Genomic DNA, 15,963 nt, shown 5'->3' with positions numbered 1-15,963 from the left:
AATAACAATAACATGTTGGTGTGCCTGATGAAGGGAAAGTTGCCTTTTTACTTCTATTCTTGGGCTCCAACTGTTCTGCAGTCCCCACTGTGATGAAGCAGGAGTGCAAAATGAATGAAAAGATAATCACAGTAAGAGCAATAATAGCTCAAAACACATGAAAGCAAAATGTAATAATTAAAATAATGCAGGCCTCATTCTAGAGACGTCTGGGATTCAGACTTGGGCACCACTTATTATTTAGCACAGTGGAGAACTTGTGGGAGCCAAAATCATCCACATATGAACAGATTCTTCTTTTATTAAATGTGTTCAGTAGATTGCAGACAATAACCGCTGATTCTTTAAGTGCAGAATTAGAAAATTAAACTGGCTTATGAAATCATTGATCCTTTCGTCTACTAATTTAGTGTATTTTGAGGGAGTAATCATTTTTACTATTTTTGTAATTTTGTTTATGACAGAAGGTCGGTCAGTCAGTCATTTTCTAACCTGCTTAGTCCTGAACAGGGTTGCCGGGGTGCTGGAGCCTGTTCCAGCTAGCATAGGGTGCAAAGCAGGAATAAACCCAGGAAAGGGTGCCAGTCCAATGCAGGGCAAACTCACACACACGCCCAACGACAAACGAGGGACAATTTAGTATCGCCAGTCTGTCTAACCTGCATGTCTTTGGACTGTGGGAGGAAACCGGAGCCCCTGCAAAAAAGCCACACGAACATGGGGAGGACATGCAAACTCCATGCAGAGAGGACCTGGGATGAGAATCCTGCTCTCACTAATGCGGGGTGGCAGCGCTGCCAGTGCACCACCATGCCACCTATGAGGAAAGGTGTTTTTGTTATTATGAAAGACACTTTATAATAATTCAAACTACTACCATGAACAGTAGCAGTGGTGTAAATAACACAATTCATGTATTGTGACTAGGAGTCAGTCCCAAGACATGCAAGTACCAAAAATGGGCAAGCACAAAAAATTCATAACAATAAAAATGTTTTATCTTCACAAAAATCTCCTATGGACTGGCACGCTGTCCAGGATTTGTTCTGTGCTTGCTGGGCTAGGCCTCAGCCCATGGGATTAAATTAAATGGGTTAGAAAATAACATGAAATTCTGTACAAAAATACTCTGTCACAAAGAGAAGCTCCATACGGCACAATAGCAAAATGGAGTTACCTAAAAATACAAGGCAACACAGAATCTCAAAGCCAAGTCAAAAAACAGAGCACAGAGGTCAAAAATCCACAGATTTCAAAAAACACAAGCACAGAAAAAGACATAAAAACTCACCCTCAAAATGAACCGCCAGAAACAATGGGAGACCCACCAGTTTATAGGATGGAGGGCAGTTTACTGGCGGTGACTGGCAGGTGGCCACGCTCCCTGGGGGACCAACCACAAAACACATGGAGCATAGCCAAGGCATCAAAACTTAAATATAAGCAATGGCAAATAAACACAAACATAATATGTAAAAAAGAACCAAAAATGAACAAAACACAAACATAATACAGTAATCCCTCTTCCATCGCGGGGGTTGCGTTCCAGAGCCACCCGCGAAATAAGAAAATCCGCGAAGTAGAAACCATATGTTTATATGGTTATTTTTATATTGTCATGCTTGGGTCACAGATTTGCGCAGAAACACAGGAGGTTGTATAGAGACAGGAACGTTATTCAAACACTGCAAACAAACATTTGTCTCTTTTTCAAAAGTTTAAACTGTGCTCCATGACAAGACAGAGATGACAGTTCCATCTCACAATTAAAAGAATGCAAACATATCTTCCTCTTCAAAGGAGTGCGCTTCAGGAGCAGATAATGTCAGAGAGATAGAGAAAAGCAAACAAATCAATAGGGCTGTTTGGCTTTTAAGTATGCGAAGCACCGCGGCACAAAGCTGTTGAAGGCGGCAGCTCACACCCCCTCCGTCAGGAGCAGAGAAAGAGAGAGAGAGAGAGAGAGAGAGATAGAGAGAGACAGAGTTTGTTTTTCAATCAAAAATCAATACGTGCCCTTCGAGCTTTTAAGTATGCGAAGCACCGTGCAGCATGTCGTTTCAGGAAGCAGCTGCACAAAAGATAGCAACGTGAAGATAATCTTTCAGCATTTTTAGACGAGCGTCCATATCGTCTAGGTGTGTGAACAGCCCCCCTGCTCAATCCCCCTACGTCAGGATCAGAGAAAGTCAGTGCAAGAGAAAGAGAAAAGTAAGCTGGGTAGCTTCTCAGCCATCTGCCAATAGCGTCCCTTGTATGAAATCAACTGGGCAAACCAACTGAGGAAGCATGTACCAGAAATTAAAAGACCCATTGTCCGCAGAAATCCGCGAACCAGCAAAAAATCCGCGATATATATTTAAATATGCTTACATATAAAATCTACGATGGAGTGAAGCCGCGAAAGGCGAAGCGCGATATAGCGAGGGATTACTGTATATAAAAAAAGAACCAAAAATGAGCAAAGTTGACATAAAACATGAATTTAAAAACCAGACAGGGGAGGACTCTATAGTTCTGACTGCATTTCAGAAAAGCTGTATTTATAGAGAACTTCCTGTAATGCCATAAGCGCAACGATCCTGATCATGTGATCGCAGCGAGCAGCATCACATACATACAGGAAATTGAGACATTAATAAAAATACTTTTTTTATTTTACCTAAAACACAAAATGAAATCACAAAATTAGATTCTACATTAATCAAATCCCAAAATAATCAAAAAATATATGCACGTATATCATATAGAATTAAGAAAGTACCTTGATATGGTGTTGCACTGTTGTAAAGTAATATGTAGATACATTTTTTTTTTAATAATGTGAATACTATTGGAAAGAAGTTTGATGTTTCACTTACAGTGAACTTGCAGTGGCTGGGAAACCCCATTTAAATGGCAACTTCGAAAAGAAAAAATGGAAAACAAAACTTTGATTTCCTTGTCCCTTGTTATTGATGTGTTTCTCAAGTTTAAACAGAATTTGGTTTGTGGGAATGCCCTCTCTCTGCCTTCCCTTTGGTCAACTGACGACCTTCTGGCCTCGGGAGGGCGGGACCAATGCAGCATTTTGTGGGCGGGACTAAGCTTCCTCTTCTGGTGACGGCTCTGAGCTGTGGTAAAAGCAGGAGATGGCGTTAGCGACAGTGCCCCCTTTTGTCTTGAGGTGGTATTGGTTGATTTACCCTATGGATACGTCCATTATATCTGTTAATGGAGAAATCTGAAGAAATGTTACACAGTTTAGTGCCAAAACTACTCTTTACCAGAAATGGAGTTCATTCGAAAATAACTTTTGTTACACAATGTACAGCAAAAAAAATGTCAGCCTTTACAGTAATAGCAACTTATTTGCTTGAATTATAGTTCCCATCAGCAGCTCCTAAATAACTGGAGTAACTGTTCATCACAAGCCCAGTCCAGAAGAAATGAAAAAAGCGTTTAAAGTGGTAAATCTCATTGTTGCTAAATTCATTTTTTTCTCCAGCTGCCTCACATAAAATAGGAACAAACTCTTTTTTTTGTTTCCTTGATGTATTTTTTTTTTCTGTAATAATAGTGGCTGCGATGAAATGCACTATCGATTCTCGAAGTGTGAGTTGTTTTATTTGATTACAACCTGAGGTCAAATTTTGTTGGACCATCGTTCCACCACTTCAGTGTGTCAGTTAATTAAAAGAAATGAAAAGCGCATAACAACCCATTTGCACTTAAAGGAAACGTGTCTTCTACTCCCACTGGCCAAATCCCCATCCATTTCTGTGGCAAACATTTCAGAGAGAATTCCCCTGGAATATAATGTTAAGTGATTGTGCTGAAAGGCCAAACCAGCGTTGACAATAAAATGTAGAGAAGGAACGTCTTCCAGAGTGGGAGCCAGGGGGTCAGCTTGCTTAACAATGCCCACTTTTTGGTGGAGTTTTTCAGTAGGGGAAACATCTCATTAAGCACATTGCATTTCTTTTACAGTAATTGTCTCAAACAAAATAACAACTAGTGCTTCCATTTTGTCTCTGGATTTTTTAACAAGATGTGATTGCTTTTTGAATTATAGGAACACTAATTGTTTGTAAAAACACTATGGGATTAGAGTCGCTATTGATTTGTGCAAAGTTGTTTGTTTCCTTTGATTACATCGCATCTCAAATAGCCATTTTGTACAAAATAGTATTGTCACATTCAGATTGTTATAGTATTATTACTATTGTATATCACGCCTGTTTGGTTTACTGAGAGATTTAATTAACTCGTATATTCACTGTTATCTACATTCTGCTACTTTTATCAATGATTGTTTTCTTCCCCCTTTTTAATCATTTCATTTTTGCTAATATAGATGCTTATGTGCTTCATACTTGTGTGCTTCTAAGTAGGGCAAGTTGACTACCAGGAAAATTTGAAATTGGTGTACAGCCGTGGCGAAAAGTTTTGAGAATGACACAAGTGTTGGTTTTCACAAAGTGTGCTGCTTCAGTGTTTTTAGATCTTTTTGTCACTATGGTATACTGAAGTAGAATTACAAGCATCTCATAAGTTTCAACGGCTTTTATTGACAATGACATGAAGTTCATGCAAAGAGTCAATATTTTCTGTGCTGGCCCTTCTTTCTTTTTCAAGACCTCTGCAATTCGCCCAGGCATGCTGGCAATCAACCTCTGGGCCAAATCCTGGCTGATGGCAGCCCATTCTTGCAGAATCAAAATTTGTGGGTTTTTGTTTGTCCACCCGCCTCTTGAGGATTGACCACAAGTTCTCAATGGGATTAATTTCTGGGGAGCTTCCTGGCCATGGACCCAAAATTTTGATGTTTTGTTCCCTGAGCCACTTAGTTATCACTTTTGCCTTATGGCCCGGTGCTCCATCATGCTGGAAAAGGCACCGTTGAGTCACCAAACTGTTCTCGGATGGTTGGGAGAAGTTGCTCTCGGAGGATGTTTTGGTCCCATTCTTTATTCAGGGATTGGGATTGGGACACCACTAGTGCAGAGCTTGCTCAGGAATGGCAGCAGGCAGGCGTGAGTGAGGCAAAGACTTTTGGAGGATGGCCTGGTGGGTATCAAGAAGGGCAGCAGCAAAGCCAAGTAAAACATCAGGGACAGACTGATATTCTGTAAAAGGGTCAGGGATTGGCCTGCTGAGGACTGCTGGGGTCAAGTCATTTTCCCTGATGAATCCCCTCTCCGATTGTTTGGGACATCCTGAAAAAAGAAAAGGCGAGCGCTACCATCAGTCCTGTGTCATACCAACTGTAAAGCATCCTGAGATCATTCATGTGTGGGGCTGCTTCTCAGCCAAGGGAGTTCGGCTCACTCACAATTTTGCCTAAGAACACAGCCCTGAATAAAGAATGGGACCAAAACATCCACCTTCTTCCAACCATCCAAGAACAGTTTGGTGACTCAATGGTGCCTTTTCCAGCATGATGGAGCACCGGGCCAGAAGGCAAAATTGATAACTAAGTGGTTCGGGTAACAAAACATCGAAATTTTGGGTCCATGGCCAGGAAACTCCCCTGACCATAATCCTGTTGAGAACTTTTGGTCAATCCTCAAGAGGTGGGTGGACAAACAAAAACCCATCAATTCTGACAAACTCCAAGCATTGATTATGCAAGAATGGGTTGTCATCAGCCAGGATTGGGCACAGAAGTTGATTGACAGCATGCCAGGGAGAATTGCAGAGGTCTTGAAAAAGAAAGAAGGGCCAACACTGCAAATATTGACTCTTTGCATAAACTTAATGTAATTGTCAATAAAAGCATTTGAAACTTATGAAATGCTTGTAATTCTACTTCAGTATACCATAGAAACATCTGACACAAAGATCTAAAAACATTGAAGCAGCAAACTTTGTGGAAACCAATACTTGTGTCATTCTCAAAACATTTGGCCAAGACCGTATATTTCTTGGAAGCATTTGTTTCTAAACTTGATTTCCTAAGTGATGGTCCAACAGTAGCTTCTTTTAAGAAATAAGAGACAGTGACATTTTATTTTTAGCACACTACATAGAACTAAATATACAAATCAGTTACATGATTCATTTTCAGAATTAATCGAAATATTTTCTACTACAAGACCCATAATAAAATTAATGATTGCTGATTTTTTGTTTTTGTGTCTTGTTAATACTATTTTCATGTCTGCCTAGGTTATTCAATAAAATTTGTTGAAAAGTAATTATTTGTATTTTGGAGCAATTATGAAATAAGTAATAATAACTTGGTGCTTAACCAGTAAGGGAAAGGCAGGTAAAAATTCTTAAAATATGGCAGAAGAACATCAGAAACGTGACAATCGAGCAGAGACAATTCAGTCCATTTGTCAATCCTTTGTTTAGCTAACAGTTAAGTGAACCAACATCTCATCAAGGTACTTTTTAAAGGCTGTCAAAGTTTCTACATTAACTCCATGTCTCAGAAGTTTGTTCCACATTCCCACAACTCTTTGCATAAAGAAGTGCTTCCTGAATTCAGTCCTAAATGCCCTTCCCCTAAATTTCCTCAAGGACATCATTCACCATTAAGTTGTAAGAACTCTGTCTGATCTGCTTTATTTGAACATTAGAATACTCTAGACGAGAACAGGCCCAACAAAGCTCACCAGTCCTATCCACTTATTTCTTCCAAAAAAACATCAAGTCGAGTTTTGAAAGTCCCTAAAGTCTTACTGTTTACCACACTTATTCCAAGTGTCTATTGTTCTTTGTGTAAAGAAAAACTTCCTAATGTTTGTGCAAAATTTACCCTTAACAAGTTTCCAACTGTATCCCCATGTTCTTGATGAACTCATTTTAAAATAACAGTCTTGATCCACTAGACTTATTCTCTTCATAATTTTAAACACTTCAATCATGTCTCCTTTTAATCTTCTTTTGCTTAAACTGTAAAGGCTCAGCTCTTTTAATCTTTCCTCATAATGCATCCCCTGTAGCCCTGGAATCAGCCTAGTTGCTCTTCTGTGGACCTTTTCTAGTGCTGCTATGTCCTTTTTGTAGCTGGAGACCAAAACTGCACCCAGTACTCCAGATGAGGCCTCACCAGTGTGTTATAAAGGTTGTGTATAACCTCTTTTGACTTGTACTCCATACGTCAGGGTGCTATATAACCTAACATTCTGTTTGCCTTTTTAATGGCTTCTGAACACTGTCTGGAAGTCGATAGCTTAGAGTCCACTACGACTCCTAAATCCTTCTCATAAGGTATACTCTCGACTTTCCAGCCCCCCATTGTGTATTCAAACCTAACATTTTTACTTCCTGTGTGTAATTCTTTACATTTACTGACATTAAATTTCATCTGCCACAAATCTGCTCAAGCCTGTATTCTATCCAAGTCCTTCTGTAATGATATAACGGATTCCAAATTATTTGCTAATCCACCTATCTTGGTATCTGCCTTTGAGAATTTTGAAGACCTGGATGAAGTCCCCACGCAGTCTTCTCTGCTCCAGACTAAACACGTTTAATTCTCTGAGTCTGTCAGAGTGCAACATGTCCTTAAGTCCTGGAATGTACCTGGTTGCTGGCGTCTGCATAAAAACTCTAGCAGTTTGGATGGGCCGCAGTTCAGACTGACAAAGAAAACTTTGCTACAGAAAACTGACAAAAAGAATCGGGAGATAGATGTAGTCAAAAGATACACATGACGGTCAAAACTGGGAAAGCAAAACACAAGTACAGTGGAACCTCGGTTCACGACCATAATTCATTCCAAAACTCTGGTCATAAACCGATTTGGTCGTGAACCGAAGCAATTTCCCCCATAGGATTGTATGTAAATACAATTAATCCGTTCCAGACCATACGAACTATATGTAAATGTATATATTTTTTAAGTTTTTAAGCACAAATATAGTTAATTAAACCATAGAATGCACAGCGTAATAGTAAACTAAATTTAAAAACATTGAATAACACTGAGAAAACCTTGAACAACAGTGAAACTAACACTGTAATAGTTCGCACTATAGCACTACCAACCGCTGGCTAAAAACACTTTTTTTTAATGAGCTTTAAGCACAGGAAAAAAAATGAACATTTGAAAAAATCCGTAATTTAATCAACCACCAAGAAAAGTAACATTGCAACAATCCACACTACGAACCGATCGCTGTAAACAGAAGTGAAAACAAAATCAAGCCCAGTGCATTCTTTAACTGCCTTCCTACCTTATGCGTCCAGCTCTCTCTCTCGCGCTGCCTGTGTTTGTGTGCGCGGCTCTCTCTCGCGCTGCCGGTGTGTGCGCGTCTGTCTCTCTCTCGCGCTGCCTGTGTTTGTGTGGGCGGCTCTCTCTCGCACTGCCTGTGTGTGTGCGCGCATCTCTCTCTCGCTCTGCCTGTGTATGTGCGTCTGTCTCTCTCTCTCACGCTGCCTGTGTGTGTGTGCGTCTGTCTCTCTCTCGCGCTGCCTGTGTGTGCGCGTCTACCTCTCTCTCGCGCTGCCTGTGTTTGTGTGCGCGGCTCTCTTTTGCGCTGCCTGTGGGTGTGCGTCTGTCTCTCTCTCGCGCTGCCTGTCTGTGTGCGTCTATCTCTCTCTCTAGCGCTGCCTGTGTGTGTGTGTGTGTGTCGCGCTCTCTCGCTCTCTCTCTCTCTCTTGCTCCAGCACAGGAAATGCACAGGGAGAGACTGAACATGTACAAACTGAAAGGGAAACTGGCTTGTTCATATACCGAGTGTGTGGTCGTGAACCGAGGCAAAAGTTTGGCAAACTTTTTGGTCGTAAACCGATTTGTATGTGTACCGAGACGTTCGTGAACCGAGGTTCCACTGTTTCAAGATCAGAAACAAATACCCTAAACCAAAGTCAATAATCAAAGCCAAAAAGTCTATTGCCAAGAGATACAGAATCAAAGAAAATCACATGTGAAGTCTGGAGGAGTTATTCACAATCTCAGATGACAAGGAAATGCCTGTTACTGACTTTATAATCACATCATGACAATGACCTCACAAGCCAGGCACTTCCGGGTCATTTCCTTAGTAACATTATGGCAGCCATAAACAAAATAGAGTAGGGGTGGGCAAAGTCAATCCTGGAGGGCCACAATGGCTGCAGATTTTTTTTACTACCCAGTTGCTTAATTAGAAAACAATCCTTAACAATAATTTAATTTATATCTTGTTACTGCTTTAACTCTACCATGTCAAGTCATTCTCATATCCTACATTTTTAAGGATATCATCCAAATGATTTGAAGTCTAAAACGGAGGACTAATTCTCAGTCCTTCATTTTTTTCTCTTGACTTTCCTTCCAAGTAATTAATTAAACCAAACAGTGTGCGATAAATACACACGGGTGTAAATGGATACAAACTAAATGGAGGAATGTTGGTTTTCTTTTGTCATTGGCATTTTATCTATACTAATAAAAGGCAAAGCCCTCACTGACTCACTCACTGACTGACTGACTCACTCATCACTAATTCTCCAACTTCCCGTGTAGGTGGAAGGCTGAAATTTGGCAGGCTCATTCCTTACAGCTTACTTACAAAAGTTAGGCAGGTTTCATTTCGAAATTCAAAGCGTAATGGTCATAACTGGAACATATTTTTTGTCCATACACTGTAATGGAGGAGGCGGAGTCACGTATTGCGTCATCACGCCTCCTACGTAATCACGTGAACTAAAAACAAGGAAGAGATTTACAGCACGAGTCACACGCGGGAACGAAGGTAAATGACGTTAATTTTTCACTGTCTTTTAATACTGTGTAAGCATACATATTAACACATGTGCAATTAAACGTGTGCATTTACGGGGTGATTTCTCAGGCTTAAAAGCTCACCTTTTATCAAACGCGGGAACAAAGGTAACTGACATTGTTCACTGTCTTTTAATACTGTGTAACCATACATATTAACACATGTGCAATTAAACGTGTGCATTTACGGGGTGATTTCTCAGGCTTAAAAGCTCGCCTTTTACTAAAAAGGTAAATGCAAAACTATTTTCAATCAGTTTATTGAAACGCTCCCGTTAAGGATTGCAATAACATATTCGCGACATAAAAGAACGAAGTAGGGGGAAATGGAGGAAGAGCCACAAACAGCGAACAGCAAAAAATAAATTAAACAATTGAGAACGGAGCGAGTTAAGCATACAAGCATGTTCATAAGGGAAACAAAGCACGGTGTAAAACGTAAGTTTAAATTAAGTTTATAGAAATGCTCCCGGTGCGGATTGCAATAACATATTCGCGAGATAAAAGTTTAATGAGAAGACACGAGGTATAAACGAACCACACGCCGTGGCGCAATGTTAGGGGCAACAGTTTCAACCATTCTATGATCTGCTTCTCGCAACTGAAAGACGGCACATGGCGGATGTTAGCCGACTTGCTGACCGCAACGTTAGGGGCTTCAACTATGGCGCTGATGCCACATCTCAGTGCCAACACTTTGCAGACTGTACTTAAAAGACACGCCCTCCTCACTGGACAGTTAAAAACACCAATCAAACTAACGATGACATCAAGTATTACCCAATCCAAAGTAGGAAAGGAGGCATCTTCATAAAATGCGTGTGGGATGATTTGCATGAGACGCTGCTTTAAAAAAAAAATTATAAAAAAAATACGGGATAAATCCCGTCCAGTATTGATTCAAAACGGGACGCGCAATTTCATTCTCAAACGCGCCACGATTCCGTATTTTAAAGGACGGGTGGCAACCGTACAGTGCCAGGTAACCACCCATACAATCAGATTGTGATTCACACTAGGAATGCAATGAATGTAATTACCCCGATCTACATACAAGGCGAAAGTCTTGCAACATTCAAAGATGATGGTTTGGGATAACTACACCATACAACATAAAAGAGCTTATGAAGCCTTGAACCGAAAAAAGCAAGATCTCAGAGATCGTAAAAAAAAAAATAGGAGGTAATGTCGTTTTACTCGTTGTAGATTTTAGTCAAACATTACCAGTTATTCCACGAGGGAGACCAGCAGATGAACTCAACGCGTGTTTAAAATCCATGCTTCTCCCACGCTCGGTTATATGTCGCGTGTTCTCGGGTAGCTGCACCAAAAAATGTATACATTTAAGCATGTAATGGGCAAACAAAAAATGAGGTATACCCGAAGGCACTGCAGTAGTACTTCATGTAACTTTACTTCTTAAATGTTAATGTTTTACTGTTTAATAATTTATACGCTTCTTATATGTTGTTCAAATTCTTTTATCAAAATACCACTGACAGCGCAATGCACGATAACATGGAGTGAATACACCATACGCATCCGCCCACGGCTGCCCTGCTGTGCGCAGATACGAGTTGATTCTACAATAAAATAAAATAAAGATAAAAAGAGTAAAACAATCATCACCCATAAAGCGGATAGTAGACGTGACGTACTATATGTGTACCACATTTCAAGTGTATAGGTGAAACGGTTTGCGAGCTACAGGTCATTTAAAATCCTGGACAGACACACAAATTGCCACGGTAGCAAATTACAGAAGAAGATTTTACTGTTTAATAATTTATATTTATATGAAAAGTGCTTCTTATATATTACTTCATATTCTCATATGATAATGATGTTAATGTTTATATTGATTTCTGTGTTATTAAAACTGCATGTATGTGTGAATATGTATATATATATATATATATATATATATATATATATATATACTAGCAAAATACCCGCGCTTCGCAGCGGAGAAGTAGTGTGTTAAAGAGGTTATGAAAAAAAAAGGAAACATTTTAAAAATAACGTAACATGATTGTCAATGTAATTGTGTTGTCATTGTTATAACAGTTGCTGTCTTTTATATATATATATATATATATATATATATATATATATATATATATATATATATATATATATATTATATATATAATATACACACACACATAAACATTTATATACATATACATATATATACATATCTACATATACACATCTACATATATATACACACATACATAAACACACACATAAGACTTACTGACTGAAACGGGCTTTCATTAACAATCATGTTACGTTATTTTTAAAATGTTTCCTTTTTTTTTTCATAACCTCTTTAACACACTACTTCTCCGCTGCGAAGCGCGGGTATTTTGCTAGTTGCTAATAAAAAGCAATAGAAAGCCGATAATCCAGCTGTTTAAGACTAAAATAAGCAATAAGGGCTCAAAATCTTAATGAGCGAGACAACTGAAATGAAGCAGAAGTGTTACTTGTGCATAAAGTGCTTCTTATTAAGCAATTGGGTTGGAACAAAAACCTGCAGTCACCTTGCCCTCCCCTGAAATTGAGGTTCCTTTACAAAAAAAAACCAAAATGACCTTGAAAGAAGATGTGATAATTTTGTAACTAATTTACATAAATTTTAAATCACAAAACCTTATTGCCATTGTTTTCATTGTACTTCAAAACCCTAATAAGAGTAAAAAGACCAGAAAACACAATGTTAATATTGCAAAAAAGGGTCACAACAAAGTCATCCGTATCATTTGGTTGACCCAGTTTGAGATGGGATATAAGAATATCGAGCAGCATTACGCAGCCATTTGTTGCAGGAATCCTTTCAAAAGTTTGACAGAAATATACTAAAGTTAAGTAGAGTTAAATAAAGTGTGTGGTACTGAGAAAGAATTTTGCATGTTTGGCCTGAAACTCCTAAAAATGAGATCCACCACTGTGACAATATACCTGTTTTACTGTGTTACAGATCATGTCGCCTTCAAACACATTCAATTTAATTTCACATAAGAAATTCAACAAATGAGAGGAGACCATTCAGTCCTTTAGGCTTGTTTGTTTATCCAATCCCAATGTCCCAATATCTCATCCTGATTCTTTTTAAAGGTTGTCAAAGTTTCTGCTTCAACTCAAAGTCTCAGTAGTTTGTTCCAGATACGTGCAATTCTTTGAGTAAAGAATTGCTTCCTGGCTTTAGTCCGAAATTCCCTTTCCCTTAATTCCCACCTGTACAGACTGGAGAAAGTTGGTTAAAGTTTTTAAAGAGGAAAGATGTAGCACAAGAAATGATGCGTAAGTCAAAACTGGTAGTCAGTAACACGAGCAACAGATCCCAAAACGTGACCCAGACATTGAAGTCAAAAAGGAGAATGCAAGAAGTCAAGTACTAAAACAAACAGGAAGATCACACACGAAAAGTATTAGTGTTCCTCTAATCTTAGATATCAAGGAACGGCTTAGGTGATCTTTTAACTGGCACACTGGTGAAATCATCGCTGTGCTGTCCCAGTGCATTATGGGATTGTTTCCATAGAAGCAGGTGACACATGAGCCCCAAAACAGTGGCGTAAATTGGCAAAACAAAACGGTGTTAAGAATGACGCTAAATAATCATAAACTTTTAAATAAAGTTTATAATCGAGAGACTACATGGATACTAACTGAACTGTCGGTGGATGTAAACCCTCCAGAAAACGTGTAACATAATTTACAAACACAAAGAAAATTAAGGAAAAATTACAGAAAATGTCAATCATTACACCACTGGCCTCCTCGAGTATGTGATTCACCCTTAAGCTGTACATACATATGCCGTATTCATTACTTCTCTCACCCTGTGTTTTTTTTTCTTGTCTTTTAGTTGAAGAATCATCTAAAAGTATATCATTTACTGAAAAACGCCACAAAAATAAATTCTAAGAATGCTTAGAAGGACTGATGGAGAAGGTGTATTGCTTCAGAATGGAGACAGGGTTAACATGAAATTATTTTAGAATAAATTTCTCTTTAATATCAGTCTTAATATTTCATGACTTGTATGCCATCAATTTAAATTTACTAAGGTGATAAGAAAAAGACATATAGAATGATATATTATGATATAGTATGATATATTATAATTCATTTCCACTATATCTGAAAAGTGACGGTTCAGTCTTCAATCACATGTCTCCTAGATTATTATTAAATAAATTCACATAGTTATTACAATTAATATTAGGCAGAATTATGCCAGAAGATTTCCAGTTTCCATTTGTCAGGTTAGATATTTTTTAAATAACACCGGAGAGTTTTAGATTTTCTAATATTTCAATCTGTTGCAGTAATCTTGGTGTGCCAAATAGAAACAACAACAGTAACATTTATTTCTATACTACGTTTTCATACAAAGAATGGCGTTCAAAGTGTTCTACAAGTTTCAAAGAAAAAGTTGCAAGAAGAAAAAGGCAAATTAGAAATTAATAAGAATGAGAATGACTAAATGAAAAAAATAAATAAGATTAAAGCAGTACACGCCTACAATTAAATAAGAACAACAATAGCCAAAAGTCACACAATGAATCCCTCAATCAGATTTAACAGGCGTTGTCTTCCCATATACACTTAACAGAGTCCTTACTTACAGATTTGTTTTAAAGTCTTTATTGATAAGTGCAATGCTATGATCAGATGGCCAGGGAGTACAGAACACGTTTTGAAAAAATCCAGAGGCGATTGCTAGAGAATTGTTTGGTCTTGTCGACAGTTGGAGCATCCACATTTATTCCAAAATCACAGGTGGCTACACAGTACTTATAGAAAGAAAAAGGAGAAAAGTATTCTTATATTGTTTAATACTTTCAGATCGTGCAGATTTTTTTTTGGATTTGGGCATCCGCGGTTTTAACCAAATGCAGTTCGAAATTATTTAAAAACAAAATCCAGAAATATCTCAATAAAGAGCATTTGAAATTCACACGTTCAGAGCTGCCCACGAAATATAACAGCACACCCAGGGTGATGCTGCTGAGTCACAGCGTACTCAAGCCAAGCCAACCAACCCTTAGTCGCGCTGTATCAGTCCTTATGTTCACATTAATCTTTACAATTTTAAATAAGTCCTGTTCATCCGTGGTTTCTGCACACCTGCGGCAGGTCCTGAAATCATCTAACCATGGATAAGGTGGGCCGACCTGTATAAGTTTGTTGGGAAGTAAAGAATTTTTGCATTTTGAATTTAGTGTAATGTCATTTTGGATTCTCACAGGTGAGCCCATATTGTTTGTGGTTACCATGACCTTTCTCTGTCACCTGATGACTAATGATGTCATATGTGATATGTGTCATCAAATCCTACCTATATAAGATGGCGGTGTGCTTCAGCCACCATCCAAGTGGTTGAATACAAATGACAAATGCTTGCTTTTGACTCTTTGCTTTTTTCATTTAGTTTTGCTTCTTGTATTTTTTGACCTTTTATCTAATTTCAGACTTTGATTTTCAATTGTTCAGTTTCTTTTTATTTTGTTTTTGCAGAAAGAGTGAGGAAGAAAATAATTTAGAAAGGGACCAGAAAATAAGCTGCGGTCAAGAAAACAGGCAAAGATTATAAAATGGTGAGTAAAACGCGCCATCAGATTCTTAATCCTATAAAATATACCATTTACCATGATTTGTTTGCCAAGAGTACAATCAAAAGTACAATGTGTCAATATCTCATTTTTAAATCTGTAAACTCGTCTGAATAAGAAGTGTTTATCGCAATATTTGTACCCACAACCCTCTGATGTCAAAGCCACTCGCTTCAAGGTCATTTATCTAGGAAAATGAAATGGCAGTGCCCACAACAAAAAAGTAATTCATCCAAATTAAATAAATTCTAGTCAGGAGCACTGTTAGGAGAATTTGAACCTAAATGTAGCAAAACCTAAAATAAATCTGAAGAAGTTCACCCAAATACCACAAAACAACTACAAATGAAGCCAAATCAGAACAGATTTGTTGGTGCTGCTTTTGTGATAGGCCATATTTTCTAACCAATTGCTGTCTGTGGTTGTTTTTTTGTTTTTTTCAAAACAATCTGAACTAGTGATTGTTTATTTGTAAAAATTCATGATATTTCATTTTTCACAATTACATTCTGATGAAGTTAGTCATTATCATTTAAGATTGTGTAGGGTCATGTTAATTCACAATGAGTTGCTTTTAAGTTTAATTTCTTTTATTTGGTGAAGAGCTGCTCAATAATATAAATGAGAGTTTTCATT

At 38.2% G+C, this 15,963-nt stretch overlaps 1 long non-coding RNA gene across 1 annotated transcript in view; it reads left to right on the top strand.

Annotated features, from left to right (window-relative positions):
• Positions 1-15,963, top strand: part of LOC114663510 (uncharacterized) — a 162,501-nt gene that overhangs the window by 143,953 nt on the left and 2,585 nt on the right. Inside the window, exon 4 of the long non-coding RNA XR_003718135.2 lies at positions 15,233-15,312. This is a non-coding gene — a long non-coding RNA (uncharacterized LOC114663510). The remainder of the gene's footprint in view (positions 1-15,232; positions 15,313-15,963) is intronic.

This window comes from Erpetoichthys calabaricus, chromosome 13, assembly GCF_900747795.2.
Source record: "Erpetoichthys calabaricus chromosome 13, fErpCal1.3, whole genome shotgun sequence".
Lineage (NCBI taxonomy): Eukaryota > Metazoa > Chordata > Cladistia > Polypteriformes > Polypteridae > Erpetoichthys > Erpetoichthys calabaricus.
Note: the sequence above shows the minus strand (reverse complement) of the source record. Positions and strands in the feature narration are given on the sequence as shown.